The 16,088-nt window shown below is 44.0% G+C and overlaps 1 pseudogene; it reads right to left on the bottom strand.

The window, feature by feature from the left end:
• Nucleotides 1-8,130: 8,130 nt before the first annotated feature.
• Nucleotides 8,131-9,786, bottom strand: LOC118523141 (vacuolar protein sorting-associated protein 72 homolog pseudogene; annotated as a pseudogene).
• Between the last annotated feature and the right edge of the window lie 6,302 nt (nucleotides 9,787-16,088).

The following is a 16,088-nucleotide window of genomic DNA, read 5'->3' on the forward strand; positions in this document are numbered from 1 at the left end:
ACACACACACACAAATGAAGTGAGCAACACAGACCTGCCTAACGCTTCGCTGGGGACAGCCGAGAAGGAGGGCTGCGCTGCTCACCCCAGCACAAACAACTCGGCACTTCCATTTCTCACGGCCTTTCTTCTGCTTTGGCAGCTCTGGGAGTTTCTCTTGCTCCCTTTCCACCCAGGTCCCAGTTTCCTGGCTCCTCTCATCTCCCAACACCACCCCCCAACTTTCAATTCCTTACCCTCTTATTACACTGAGCAATTCCAATTGTGTCTCATTGCTTATTCCAAATTAACTTGGCTAGACTCGTCAGAGGATCCACATTTCTTAGAAGTTGGACTGATGATCACTTTTGTCCTTGGGGTCTCCTTCCTTATCCCAAATGTCTTATCAGTGTATTTACCCGAACAAGTAAACATTGTGCATTCCCAGGAGGAATTCCGGTGAATGCAGGGATCTCCTTACAGAAGAATAGAAATGGTTCTTTAGGGAGGTTGAGTGAGGCGTACTCCCTTGGGTTTACACAGAAGGGTTCCTCCTCTATTTACAGAGAGTTAGCAGGACTATTGCCAGGCAAAGTTTTGCCCACGACTACAGCTTCAAGAAAATCCAGCCAGGCCTGTAAGAAGTTAGAGTCGCTGCATTTGCAAGATTAGGTTGTGTCTTTGCTTTGAGGTCTCAATAATTGATGGAGGAAGGTGGTATAAGCAAACTGAGCTTTCTGGAGTCTAGGCCCATTTTGTAATGTCTGGGGCGGAGGAGGAGGAGTCTTCTTGGCAGACAAGCACATCTTTTTTTTTTTTTAAGACTTTATTTATTTATTTGACAGAGAGAGACACAGCGAGAGAAGGAACACAAGCAGGGGGAGTGGGAGAAAGAGAATCAGGCTTCCTGCTGAGCAGGGAGCCTGATGCGGGGCTCGATCCCAGAACCCTGGGATAATGACCTGAGCCGAACGAAGGCAGATGCCTAACGACTGAGCCACCCAGGCGCCCCAGCAAGCACATCTTTTTTAAAAGCATTTCCTGTTCCTAAAACATTTCCTTCATCAAGTCCCTCCCACCTAACCATTGCCATTGGCTTCCCATTAGCCTGCAGTCGAAAGACCAGAATTCAGGCCCTCCACCGTTTGACCTAACCTTATCTCTGACCCCTCCCCAAAAGGACCCTCTGCTTCTCCCATCTGACTGAGCATCCTTCTCCAGTGGGTGGATACTTCTCTACTCTCTTGCTTCTCTTCCAAAAATGCTTTCTCACCATCCAAAGTCTCATCCATCTGCTAGGTACATGTATCTTTTCTTATTTGACTTTACTTGACTTTTTTTTTATCCTTATTTGTGTGCAATGAATACGTATTGCTTATGTTACTTTTAAAGTTACTTTAATTTTTTTAAAACATTTACCTCAATTTTCAAAAAAAAGTTTAAATTTTCCTTCTACCATAATTATCCCAGTTGGGAGAAACATTAATAATAATAATAATAGCTAGCATTTATTAATACCTACAATGAGCCCACCTCTGTGCTAAGTGTTTATTTATGAATACATCATCTCATTGACTCTCCACAGCTACCCTATGAATAGATGTTCCCAATGTACAGATTAGAAAACTGAGGCTCTACAAGGTAATGTTATATAACTTACATGGGTCTCCCTGCTGCATATGTCAGAGCTGGAGTGTGAACCCAGCTGATCCCCCAGTCTCTGCCCTTAACAACCACTTGCCTTGAGCTGGTCAAAAAGCTAAGAGCCACGGACTGCCTTTGTATTGTAAATAATTGCATATTTGTCACTACTCCTACACTGTAACTTCCTTGAAAGCATTTTGGAGTTTTTCCAAGTGTCTAGCACACAACTCTACACATAATAAATATATTTAATTTTCCAAACAAGAAAATGAAGACCCAGAGAGATTAAGCAACTTGCCAAAGTCCCAGAGCCATTCTGACAGAGCTGGGATTAGAAACCAGCACGTCCTGAGTTAGCCCTGGTAATTTTCCACTACACACACTGTCAGTGTTTAATATATATTTACTGAATGGACTTATTTCTGGGGTTCTCTTCATCTGATCTCCTTCTGGCCATATGATTTGGTCATAATTGCAAATTAGTTTGAATATTGATAATTATTGGAAATCTAAATTATGATTTAATAACTCAGTTTTTCAAGTAGGTTAAGTTGGCTAAATAAGAGTCAGTGCCTAATACAATAGAATTCTCTGCCAATGTTCATTTTATTTAATGGAAAATGATTTTAAAGCACTGCAAAAAATAGTGTCTATATCAGTAGTGGTCAAAGGTGCTGCATGACACCTTTGCTTATTGACAAATTTGCTTATTTAAACTGAATATCTGATTTTATTAGAAGACACATGTTTCAAGTTAACCATCAAAGAATACCTAAATTGAAAATACTTTATATATATGTATGTATTCTATAACTGATATTGTTGAAAAGCTGTATTTTTTTAGGTTATCCACACCCAGAAAAAAAAAATACCAAATTGAATAATTCTGTTTGCCTCAGAAACCAGGGTCTAGGCCCTTTACCACAAGCAGCTGGACACCCTAACTCTGACCTGTGCCCGACCAAACCTTAGACATAGGTAACCAAGGTTACCAGAATTATATAGAAAGTCCCCTTGAGGACATATATATGTAAGTGAATAAAGAGAAAACTTTCTGATCTTTAAAAAAAATTACAAAGTAATACATGTTCATTATTTTGAAAATTAGTGAAGAGAAACAAAATCATCCACAATCCCATTACCAAGCGATAATCGTCATAAACATGTTTATGTATCTCCTTCCAGACTTTCCTCTATGTACATAAATGTATTTTTTTCACACACAAAAAATGGGATTATACTTTAACACAGTTTTATAAACTGCCTTTTTCCTTAACATATGGTTAATATCTTCTTACAACAGTAGGTTTGCATATACATTACTGTGTAATGTCCACACCATATACCATTCTCTATCTGCACCACAGTGTGAAGTAGGTATAGACACTTGACTACACAACATAGGAGTAAGATGGCCTATCTGGAGGCTTTGGGCTGAGGTACTGGGGGGAGACATTGTAACAGATGCTCTTGTTGCCCCACTTTTTTAGGGCCCACTTCTCTTCTCCAGCTGCCGGGGACAGCTCTTCTATATAATTCTTCAGAGGGTCCCAACTGGGATTGAACTCCAGTTACCCAGAGCTGACTATAGGTTTAGCCCCTTAACAGAATGTATTCTTGTTACTAATCTCTCTCCCACAAGGAGAACAGATGGTACCACAAATTACCACCCCATCAAGTTACCTGTAAATTTATTCAGCATCCACCTTGGATGGCAAGGGATCCAACTCTCTGTGGTCTCCATCCCTCTTCTCTTCCCAGTTGGATCCTCTCAAGTTCTCCCACCTCTCTGCTCCGCCCCCAGGGCCCCAGCTCAGCTTAATGAAAACTAAAGCAATGAGCTGAGCTCCCGACTCCTTCCAGGCAAGGAGCATCAGGTCCTGAGGAAGCTTTAGATCTTTTATAATCATTACTAGATATTCTTCAGAATAGAATATCTACAAAGCAAACAGACCCTTCCTTCCCTTGTTAATATTGGCCACATCCAAGAGCACTGCATTTCCCATACATCAATTCCAATCCTTGCCTTACTGATTTCCTGAGTGCTCTCTTAGCTTAGTATTTCTCACTTTTTAAGAATTTAAGAAATGAGGCTGCATATGCAACAATATCCACAAAATTGTGGGGGGGTTTTATGCTGGTTATATTTTTCAACTAATTATTATAACAAACACATCACTACTAAAATAAAAAATGTTTAAGGGGCACCTAGGTGGCTCAGTCAGTTGAGCTTCTGCCTTGGGCTCAGGTCATGATCCCAGGGTCCTAGGATCGAGTCCTGCTTCGGGCTCCCTGCTCTGCAAGCAGTCTGCTTCTTCCTCTCCCTCTACCCCTCCCCCCACTCATGCTCTCAATCTCTCTCTCTCTCTCTTTCAAATAAATAAAATCTTAATAAATAAATAAATAAAGTTTATGCATGTACCACATGAAATCATCCCAGTGGTACACATACCACAATTTGGAAAACACTATATTGAGTAAATAAAAACCATAGACTCAACATTTTAAGTAAGTCTCTGCTGTTTACTAAAATCTGTAGGCAAGAAGAAAGAAGAATACCCACACATCAGTGTTTCAGCTCCCCACTCTTCTTGGTAGCTGCAAACAGCACGCTATTACACATCTTTATGCGGAACAAATATGCAGAACTAGCTTAGTGACCTGAATAAGCCATATAAAGGGTCTTTTCCAAGAACTGTTTTTCTTCCCAGTCGAGTGAGAGTCTCTCAGATCCAGGGGACCTGTGGAGAGAGGCCTCTCAGGGCCAAGGGGAATGGGTACTTCCAGCATGAGGGGGAGCAGGGCAGCATTATTCCTTGTCGCAGCATTATTCCAACAAAAGTTCTGTATTCTACCCTTCCTTCATCTTGCCAATGATCTCATCCCTACCCAGAAAAGGGGAGAAGATGGGCCAAGAAAGGAAAAGGAAGGGGTAAGAGAATCCTGTCTTGCCCCTTCTGAACTACAGGCTCTCAATCAGTCCCCATGACTTGTTGCCTTTTGGTGTGCAGAACAGAAAATGCTGCCAACACACAGACGAAACCCAGTGGCAGCCTTGGGGAGAGAGGACCCAACTCCCCTCTGATGACTGAAACGGCATAGACAGCAAGTAGGTATCTGGGTAGCAATGGCCTCCTGGGCTGCCCTGCCTGATCAGTACAACAACCTGCTGCCACCCAGGGCCTCTGCTGACAGTGTCCAGAGGTACCATCTTACCCCCACATCTAGCAATCATGTTTCTCCTGCACTTCCAAAAGAATTAGCTAGACGGGAAACAAAGTGAATTTTATACCTATCAAGTATGTAAAGGCACCTCAAATTCTGTGGGATATTTTTATGATTATAAATGTAGTAGATGCTTCATGAGGAAATTTAATCTTCTTAATATTTTCATTTATTTATTTGACAGACAGAGAGCACACACAAGCAGGGGGAGCGGCAGGCAGAGGGAGAGGGAGAACCCAGAGCAGGACTCGATCCCAGGACCCTGGAATCATGACCTGAGCCGAAGGCAGACACTTAACCGACTGAGCCACCCAGGCACTCCAGAAATTTAATTTTTTTAATGTTAGGTTTTTTAAATCTGATAGGTATAAAAGAGCAAGGAAAAAAATCATCCCCAAAGGTAATATCACTTTTTGCTATTTTAGCATTCTCTCCAGTTTTTTTCTGTGCATTTTCACATCCTCAAAGATTGAACCGTATGTTCAATTTTTATCAATATTTTAGTGGAAATATTTAATACTCTTACGGCCCAAGTATGATGTGTTTATTAGAAAGAACATAACAAAAATAAAGAAAAAGAAAAATAACCATTCATGAGCCCACCACCCTGAGACAACAGCATTAATATTTTTATTATTTTAGGTATAGTTTTTTTTTTAATCCTGACTCATTTACTTAACTTTCTACATAAGCATCAAATCTTATGCAAACATCATTTGTTTGTGGGGAGGTCATAATAACTTTTTTTAAGGTAGGCTTATTGAAATATACTTTCTATACAGTAAAATTCACTATTTTTAGGTGCACAGTACCACGGGCTTTGACAAATATATAGACTGCCACCAAAATTGAGATGTTTTCATTAGCATTTTCATCACCCCAAAAAGTTCCCTCATGCCCTTTGTCTGGAAGTAAACATCATTTTGAATAGCTTATATTCTTATGTCTACAAAAACCTGCGCATAGGTTCTCGGTCAGTAGAGCATGCAACTCTTGACCTGAGGGTTGTAAGTTTGAGTGCCATGTTGGGTGTAGAGATTACTTAAAAAATAAAAATTTAAAAAAAAAACCTGTACATAAATATTTATATCAGCTTTATTCATAATTCCCCAATATTGGAAACAACCAAGATACCTTCAATGGGTAAATGGATAAACAAACTGTGGCACATCTATTCAATGGGATATTATTCAGCAATAAAAAGACATGAGTCATCAGGGCACAAAATAACATGGAGAAAGAAGCATACTAAGTGAAAGAAGTCAGGGTGAAAATCATGATTCTGACATATAGCATTCTGGAAAAGGCAACATTTCGGGCACCTGGGTGGCTCAGTCGGTTGAGCGTCTCCTTCGGCTCAAGTCATGATCCCAGGGTCCTGGGATCAAGCCCCACAACAAGCTTCCTCCTCAGTGGGGAGTCTGCTTCTCTCCCACCCTCACCCTCTCCCTCTGCCCCTGCCCATGCTCTCTTTCTCTCTCTCTCAAATAAATAAAATCTTTTTTTAAAATGGAAAAGGCAATATTTAGAGACAATAAAAAAATCAGTTGTTGCCAGGGATTGGGAGAAGGAGGGGAGCAGTAAATAGGTAGATCAGGGTGACTTTTAGAGCAGTGAAAGTATTCTATATGATACCATAATGCTGGGATACATGACATTAAGCATTTGGCAAAACCCAAAGAACTGCACAAGAAAGAGTGAACCCTAATGTCAACTACAGACTTCAGCTAATAATAGTATATTAACATTGGCTCATCAGTTATAACAAATGAACCACACCAATGCAAGATGCTAATAATACGAGAAACTGTTGTTGGTATAGAGGGAATATATGGAAACTCTCTGTACTTTTGTTTAATTTTCCTATAAATCTAAAACTGCCCTAAGAAATATAATACATTCATATTATATATATTATATTATATTATATATGCAAATCAATTATATATAAGTGAACAAGTGAACCTCTCCCTACAAAAAAGAATCACTCTCTGAAAGACTTTCTTTCAGCTTGAAATAGTCCTCTGTATAAGGTAAGAGCTCAATAATAAACAAGAGAGACTAAGAAAGCAAGAGAAATAAAAAGAGAGAGGCAGGCACAGAGAGGCATTTTATTCTATTAGATTCAAAACACAAGGAGGAAAGACAGGGGAAAGGGTTGGGCAAAGATCGGAAATAGAAATATAAGATATAGAAAAATAGAATATAGAAAAGGGTTGGGCAAAGATCGGATAACAAAGAAGAGAAGAGGGTAAAGGAGGGAGAATGTCAAGAGCCGCACAGTCAGGGCAGGAGAGATTTCTCAGGACTAGGCATCTCTTCATCTGATGACGGCGCTCTGGTACAAGGCTGGAGCCCAGAGCAGGGAGGGGCTCAGGAGGTGGTGGCCCAGGGCCCACGGCCCAGGTAGTGGGCAGCAGTATGTGGGCGGTCATGCCCTTCTTGCAGGCCTCAAGGATGATCTCGAAGGGTCAAGCAGGGGCCTAAGCTATGTCTCTAACAAGTTCCAGTGTCAACCTACTAGACCCCAAGACCTGACCTTTACTGCCCGCCTGCTTGTACTCACTCACCTTTGTCTTACATTTTTCCTTAAGCTCTTATTTCTGGTTAACCTCTTAACTCAGACAAATGAAACCCAAAACCTCAGGTGATGGCGAGTACCCTGACAAGACTTGCAGCCAGCCCAGCCCAGGCACCCAGACTGTTTGAGCTAAACCCCTGATTCTTGCTTATGCAGATGGACTGGGAAGTGACCCGGGGAATGACTGGCAATTGCCTTTACCTCATCATAATACTAAAATTTCCGCCCAAGGAGGAGCCTCCGCCTCATTTATGTAACCATACAATGTGTGTATGGGCATGTTTCTTTCTTTTTTTTTTAAATATTTTATTTATTTATTTGACACAGAGAGACACAGCGAGAGAGGGAACACAAGCAGGGGGAGTGGGAGAGGGAGAAGCAGGCTTCCTGCTGAGCTGGGAGCCTGATGCAGGGCTCGATCCCAGGACCCTGGGATCATGACCTGAGCAGAAGGCAGACACTTAAGGACTGAGCCACTCAGGCGCCCCTGGGCATGTTTCTTTAAGGCACATGCATGACCTTACACTGGCCTCCACATATGATGACAAGGCTTCCCTCTCTAAATATTCATCCTAACCCTAAACAAAAGGTACCCATTCATCCCCCTACCAGGGAGTCACAGCTTTGGAAGCCATTCCTGTGATCTCCTTATTTGCTGCAAATAAAGTTTTCTTTGTGCGACAACTCACCTGGTGCAGTTTCTAGGACTCACCAAGGAGCAATCTCACGTTGGTTCCGTTACACCATGACCGGAACTGCTCGGTGACCCCCAGCCACCGGGTCACCGAGCAACCCTTCAGAACAGGGACCTTTGGGCGGCCACCCTCAGGGAACCCATTCTTCAAATGTCATCACATCACTAAAAGTGATGAGGTTACATGAGCAGCGAACAGTGTAGCAGACAGACCCAGTCCCAGCACAGAGGTCAAGGCTGAAGCAGTGGAAGCAGGATCGAGTGCTTCTCTACTGACATTCTCTGCCTTGGGGCCCAACTCCCCCATCCAGGGACACTGTAATTGAATAAAAAGTGATCATGTGCCCTGGGAACTCCTGCTTCTTGCAACCCTGCTTCTTTCTGGCAGCCTCGAGCTACTTCTGCTCTATGCAGAAAAAGTTAGGGGTCCTCAGAAAAAGACAAGACCTAGCTTTCGTGACACTAAAGAAGTCATTTTAGGCCTCCAGCTATTTCCCCATGATCTACGCCCTATTCGCCCAAACACACTTCCCGAAGAAGTTTCTGGAAGGTGTCAGAATTACAAAGAAATGCAAAAATCACAGTAGTTAAGGATTTGAAGGGCACAAAGGGAATGCAAAAACTAACAGTCTCCACCAGGCCAGGAAATAGGATAATGCGGACAATAAATCTGTGGTAAAAGTCCCAGTGCTATTTCAAAAGTAAGCAAGACCCTGCATTCCTAACCTGAGTTAAGGAACCCGGGATCGGCTCTGAGGGCATGCCTACCACCCCTTCTCTTGGTCCCACAGTTACTGCTGCTTCGTTATAAAGTCTCCACCCCAGGAGGAGCACAGGCACATAACATAAGGATATGTGTGTGTGCGTGTGTGTATTTGTGTGTGTGTGTGTGTGTGTGTGTGTGTGTGTGTAGGCAAGTTTTCTAAGTAGGACTGTGCAATCTCACACCCGCCTGCCTTTACCACTGAGACAAATCTTCCCCTTCTGAATATTCATCCTAAACCCTGAATAAGAAAAGCTGCTCACCCCTGCTTGGGGAGTCACAGCTTTGGAAGTTATGCCCCGTGATCTCTATTTGCTGCAAAGAAAGTCTCCTTGGTGTGACAACGCCACCTGGTGGATCTCTACCTGTAACTCAGCAAGGAGCGAACTCAGCGTTCGTGCAGACAGTATGTCATCTCTGATGAAGGTAAGTCCAGCTCCTCTGTGATCTTGGCCTCCCTGAGCTGCTCCTCTCCCGTCAGTGGCCACTCACACTGGGGCCTCTTTCACCGCCTGGACTGGCCCTGCCTCCCCTGGACCCGAGGGAACGTTATGTGTGCGCTCAGAGACTGACCCACGGACTTCAGACTGTGAGAGCCATCACCCTGCAGTCGTGGCCATAGCAGTGCCCTTTCTTCTCGGGCCTTCTGAGAGTTGCCAGCAGTGCTGACCTTCGGAGGCCTCGAGCTCTTGGGAGGCCCCTCATAGGTCTGGTGATTCTTCAGTGCTTCCTTCTTGGCTCTTCGGCTTCTCGGCACTGATGTCAAAGCCAGGGCCACCTCGTCCACTGTGTCTGATTGTCCTCTTGATACTCATCACCTCCAGAATCCTCTGTGAAACCCCCGGAAGTCATGTGGTAGAACTCCTCTTCCTCCTCTGCCCCCAGCCCAGAAAGGTCATATTACCTTCCTTCCCAGACTGCAGTACCACCAGTGGGCCCACACGAAGCTCGGTGGGACAGAGGAACAAGGGCAACGTCCCAAGGTGGGGTCAGAGGACACAGGGCTAAAGTAAAGCAATGGAGGAAGGGAAGGTGAAGGAGGTGAGATCAGAGAGATACCTAGGGCCAAATCACTTAGGCTTAGGTAGGGACTTCAGACTCTAAGAGTGATGGGAAGCCATTGGAGGGTTTTGAGCAGAAGTGAGTTGTTGTGAGAAGTGATTTACATTTTTAACTAGGTCACTCTGGAAAATGTTTAGCCAATAATCTGTAGGAGGACATGATGAGCAGCCTCTAAAATGGTTCCCAGCAATTCCTGTCTCCTCGTGTGAGTGCAATGATATTGTGACTTATACGTGATTTAATGAGAAATATACATTCGGTCTTCCCCGTGTTCTGAACAGAAATACCCTTGGAATTTCCGAAGTGATGAGAGTGATGAAGGTATCTTTTGTTATTCAGAACAAACCCCTTACAACCACACCTCACTTTATATTAACAAGATTAAGAGAAAACCCCTAGGTAACCTAAGGATGAGGGCTGGTTGCCAGGGGAACCAAACTTGATTCTAGGATTGGAACTTCCAGCCCCACCCCAGCTCCAGAAAGAGAGGCTAGAGACCGAATTCAATCACCAATGGCCAATGATTTAACCAACCAAGGCTATGTAAGAAAGCCTCCTCCATAAAAACCCAAAAGGATGAAGTTCAGAGAACTTCTGGGTGCAGGAACTCGCAGAAGCAGCTCTGTCCCTCTTCCATGCACCTCTCTTCCACCTACCTGTCCCTGAGTTATACAGCCTCTTATTTTTTTTAATTTTTAAAGATTTTATTTATTTTTCAGAAAGAGAGAGCATGAGAGAGCACAAGCAGGGGGAGCTGCAGGCAAAGGGAGAAGCAGGTTCCCCAACAAGCAGGGAGTCTGACAGGGGGCTCGATCCCAGGACCCCGGGATCATGACCTGAGCCGAAGGCAGCCGCTTAACCGACTGAGCCACCCAGGTGTCTTGAGTTATATCCTTTTATCAGAAACCAATAATCTAATAAAGAAATGCTTTCCTGAATTCTGGGAGCTTCTCTAGCAAATTAATTGAACCGGAGAAAGAAGTGGTGTGAACTTTCGATTTATAGCCAATTGGTCAGAAGCATGGGTGACAACCTGGATTTGTGATTGGCTCCTGAAAGCCCAGTTGTTTTCTCTTGTGAAACTGAGCCCTTAACCTGTGGGATCTGATGCTATCTCCAGTTACCAGCATACCTTGGAGATATTATGGCTTTGGTTTCAAACCACAACAGTAAAGCAGATATCGCAGTAAGAGTGAGTTAAATGGATTTTTTGGTTTCCTGGTGCATATAAAAGTTATGTTTACATTATACTCTAGTCTGCTTATTAAGTGTGCAATAGCATTATGTCCTTAAAATTTTTTTACATTCCTTAATTAAAAAATACTTTATTGCTAAAATATGCTAACCATCATCTGAGCTTTTAGTGAGTCATAATCACTGATCACAGATCACCATAAAAAATAGAATAATGAAAAGTTTGAAATATTGCAAGAATACCAAAATGTGACACAGAGACACAAAGTGAGCAAGCGCTGTTGGCAAAATGGTGCTAATAGATTTGGCGAACACAGGGTTGCCACAAACCTTCAATTTATAAAAAACGTAAAATTAGAAGAAAAAAATAGCAAGCAGTATTTGCAAAGTGCAATAAAGCACAGTAAAACGAGGCATGCCTACAGATAGTGTCAGAACTGAGTCACGCTGTAGGACACCCAGCTGGTGTCACAGAATTGCTGGATATGTGGAAAACCCACACATCTGCCGTTCAGAAGGGTTGTGAGTGTAGCAATTTTGTGAGAGTAAAGGAGAGACAGACACACAAGAGGAAGTGAGCTTTTCCTTACGGTGTCCTCCTCTCATCCTCTCCCCCTTGAGCCTGGGCTGGGTCTAGTTACTTGCTTCTGACAGAATATTGCAAAAGTAATGCTAGGCCACTTCCAAGATTAGGTTACAGAAGACCAGGACTTTCTTCTTGTCCAGCCTCTCTCGCCTGCTCTCCACCTCAGAGCCCTCGCCTAGGGGAAGCCAGCTGCCTGGTGAAGAGAAGGCCTCTGGAGAGGTCCCTGTGACCAGGACTGATGTCAACAGCCAATAGCCAAGGAGGACCAGAGGCCTTCTAACAGCAAAGCGAGCAAACTCGGAAGTGGATCCACCCCAGTGGAGATTTGAGATGGCGGCAGTTCAGCCAACCCCTTGATGGCAACCTCCTGAGAGACCCAGAAGTCAGAGGGCCCTGCGAAGCCGCACCTGGATTCCTGACCCTCAGAAACCCTCCTGAGATAATAACTGTTGCATCTAGGTTTTGGGGTAACTTGTCATGCAGCAGCAGATAACCAATATAGAAGGCAAGTTGGAAAGCAGGAAGACCGGGTTTTATAGGACATGGAAATGGTCCATCCCTCCTGGGGATAATGGCCATTTGGACTAGCACGGAGCAGGGGCTGAGGTAAGAACTGGTTGCACTGAAAATGACTTTTGCAAAGTACCACTTAGTAATCACTGAACAAGTGTTTATACCATTTCTACTCCTTCATAAGAATTAGGGGGGACACCTGGGTGGCTCAGTCATTAAGCGTCTGCCTTCGGCTCAGGTCATGATCCCAGAGTCCTGGGATCGAGCCCTGCATCGGGCTCCCTGCTCCGCGGGAAGCCTGCTTCTCCCTCTCCCACTCCCCCTGCTTGTGTTCCTGCTCTCGCTATGTCTCTCTCTGTCAAATAAATAAATAAAATCTTTAAAAAAAAAAAAAAGAGCATATAAAATCTACATAATTAAAAAAAAAAGAATTAGCCTAAGCAAGGACTAGAATTTCTGGAAAGACCAAATTGATTGACCCGGTTTAGGAGATGCCATGACACAGTAAAAGGTTGTACGGCAGAGTCCAAATGACTCAGAAATATCTATATACCTGTGATGGGTTGAATTGCGCCCCACGCCACGCAAAAAAAAGTTGTGTTGAAGCCTTAATCCCGCATACCTCACACATAACCTGATTTGGAAATAGGGTCCTTATAGATGTAACTGAGAGAATACATTTCTGTGACTTAAAGCCCCTCAGCTTGTGGTACTTTGTTATCATGGCCCTAGGAAACTCAGACAATACCTGCCAGGTATTCTTCTCCACCCACTGCCTTCCTAGCTTGTAAGGCACTGGGGTCAACCATCAAAGCTCATCCCTCAGCACCAACACAGCCGCACGCCCATAGGATGGTTACGCAATGCTTCGTGGCAATGACGATGATGCTTTACTTTTCTTTTGTTGCTTCCAATACACAAAAGACGAGTCTGTGCTGAACCCATCAGAAATCTTTGCAATTATTGCTAATGGGTGACCAGCCTCTGGTTCATTCCACGATAAACGAGACCACTAAGAAGTTATCAGTAAGGGATTTATGTTTTAGTAGCATGTTTAATTATGATACAAGCATGACTGTCTCTTACACAGGAATTTAGCATGCAAGATTTACAGCTCTTAGCACAATTTTGGCCTTTGTTGTCTCAAAGAGCCTTGTTTCTGATGTTTTATTAGACTATCAACCTCTGTTAGATTGTGTCAGACTGCCCCCTACTGATGTGGTCTCATAATCTCATCGTGGCTGCCGTTGTATTGAGTTGGTTTTCAGGATGTGTTTCTTACCCGGGTCCCTCAACCTACCCACCCTCATGCCCCAAAGAACACGGAGAATATTACAGCAGTGGGGCGGGGCGGGGGGGGACCTCTTATTTTTTTTTCTTTTAATAAACAACCACAAAATATATAGACATGAAGTTTTTTGTTTCAAAACACATCATCTGACCGGCTTAAGCTTGCAAGAGAAATTCAGTTTCCAGAATAAGAACAGATCAGGTTCTTTTCTTTCTTATTTCTTGAGGGTGGCAAACACCTTCAAGGGATAGCCTCTCTTTTCATGATTTGACAAGAGGGAAATTTTTTTTTTTTTTAAAGAAAAGTGGATGAAATTTTAACTAATCCAACCAGCCAGAGAAAAGCAATATTACAAAAGGCACCTCAAAGGAAGGGTGGGATTTCTTTTCTGCTTCAAAGGTGCTGCCGTGTGAGGCTGTGAGAATGTGCCCCCCCAGATGAGGGGGGGCAGGGGGTCAGAGCTCAGCAAACACCCACATGGCCTCCCCCAGCCTCCTCGCTGCTGCCCTCCTTTGCTGGTCCACCACTGGGCATGTGGATGGGGCCAGCCAGGAGGAAAGGGCAGAGGTCAGGGAAAGGGTGGAGCAATGTACTAGTAAAGAATCGGGAACCTGGAAATGAGTGTTTGGGCTTTATAACACAAATCTGTTCTCAAGGTAATTGGGGGGCCCTCCAAACACCAAAGCTAATCACTGAGAACAGACCCCAGCCCGCATCATGTCAGCTGTACCCGGGGGATGCTGCTCTCCTCCAGCCTTCCCAGGGATGCTTAGCGAATCTGACCCTCGGAGCTATGCTTCCGTGAGGTCACATGCAGCCTCCTTCCGTGGATCCGTGGCATTCTGGCATACATAGCAGTCCTGTAACTAGCTCTCGGGAACAGTCTGGTTTCCGGTGATGCCTGTCACTGCCTGGGCTTGGGTCACAGTCCTGAGCCACGTGCGCAGACCTTTATTTCCTCTGCAACTGCCTGGTGTCCTGCCCTGCCTGGGCGGGAAGCCTCTAGAAAAGGCAAGGAAAGGAGCATTCTCCCCCCACCCCCCCGCGCCCTGTTAGGCGCTTCGCGGCCTGTGCTGGAGCCTGCTCCCTCCCAGGGCTTACACAGGAGGGCAGGGATGGCGGGGGGGGGGGGGGGGGGGTGGGAAAGGTCACTGGAGAAGGTCTAGTGTGATTGCAGTATGCCAGACACACCCAAAACCTAGTCCATAAAAGAGTCCTTTATCTTGCACGGTCCGAGAGAATAACCCAGCTGCTATCTTTGGCTCTTCTCCATTCCTCACTCCCATTCATAAAATCTTTAGAGGAGGCCATGTGAGATCAAGCTGTGCTCCAGTCCAGAATGAAGTTGGATTGAGATGCAGGTGGCTAGAAGGGCCCTGAGCAGTCTGTCTGTCCACTCTACCCTAACTCCCCCTATCTGACTATCCACACCATGAATCAATAAATCATAGGCTGGGTCTCTCTAGAGGTCCAACACCATGTCAGCAGCATGTCAGAAGTACACAAAAGTATACTATACTAACTTCCGGCACCCGTGGATCTGCCTCTCACAACAGTCCAAGAGACTCATGACCTATAGCAATTTGTCTTTGCTGAGGCCCAAATCTGAATGGCAGATAGCAGGACACCAGTGTTTGGGAGACAGTCACTTAGTAATTCAGCCTCGTCAGTCTAGTTAGCTAGCGATCCTAAAAACACAATGTCATTATTATTTTCTTAATTTGCCATATGCCTGGTACTGTACTAATTACTTCCTATATATTATCTCATTTAACCATGATTATAACCACTTTATCCCCAGGTTATAGACAAAAAATACTGAGACTCAAAGAGGTTAAGAAATATACTCAAGGTCATGTCGTCACTGTGACTGAGCAAGGCCACAGAGCTAGTTAGTGTGATTGAGAAGATCAAATGGGTAGTTAGTATGACTTGAGCAGGATCGCAGAGCTAGTCAGTGTGACAGAGAGATCACAGAGCTAGCTGACTGGGGACCGACCCCAGGTGTGCCTTATTTTGCAGCTCAAGCAGTTAACCATGTCACTTCTGCATCCTATGTCATTCTCACTCCAGGCATGTGGCAATGATTAGGAAACCATCAGAATTTTGTCACCATGTGAAAAATGGCTGTAGGTGCTAGAGATAACCTTTAGTAAACAATAAAAAAGACTGTGGTATGAGAATACACAAAGATTACACTCATCTCTGGATAGAAATATAAATCTGGAAAAGGCCAGGATCCTGAATTAAAACAATTCCACTTTTCTGGATTAGAGAATTTTGAAAAGATCTGGGGTGCTAGGTGTTTTACACACAGAAATAGAGGTCTATATACAGCTATGTATGTATGTGAATATTAATATAGATAAGACATATTTCCTGCTCTCCAGAATAGAACACCATTAGCATATCGTGCGAAAGAACAATTAGAAGCTGAAGCATACGGTGGGGGCTGTGTACTAAAGGTGTTCAGGAACAGAAGTGTATTGAAGCATTCGGAGAATGTACCTGAAGATGAAGAAAAACTTGAGTCAGGCCTTAAGTGATGAACACAAT

The sequence above is a fragment of the Halichoerus grypus genome, chromosome 8 (assembly GCF_964656455.1).
Source record: "Halichoerus grypus chromosome 8, mHalGry1.hap1.1, whole genome shotgun sequence".
In the NCBI taxonomy this organism is placed as follows: Eukaryota; Metazoa; Chordata; class Mammalia; order Carnivora; family Phocidae; genus Halichoerus; species Halichoerus grypus.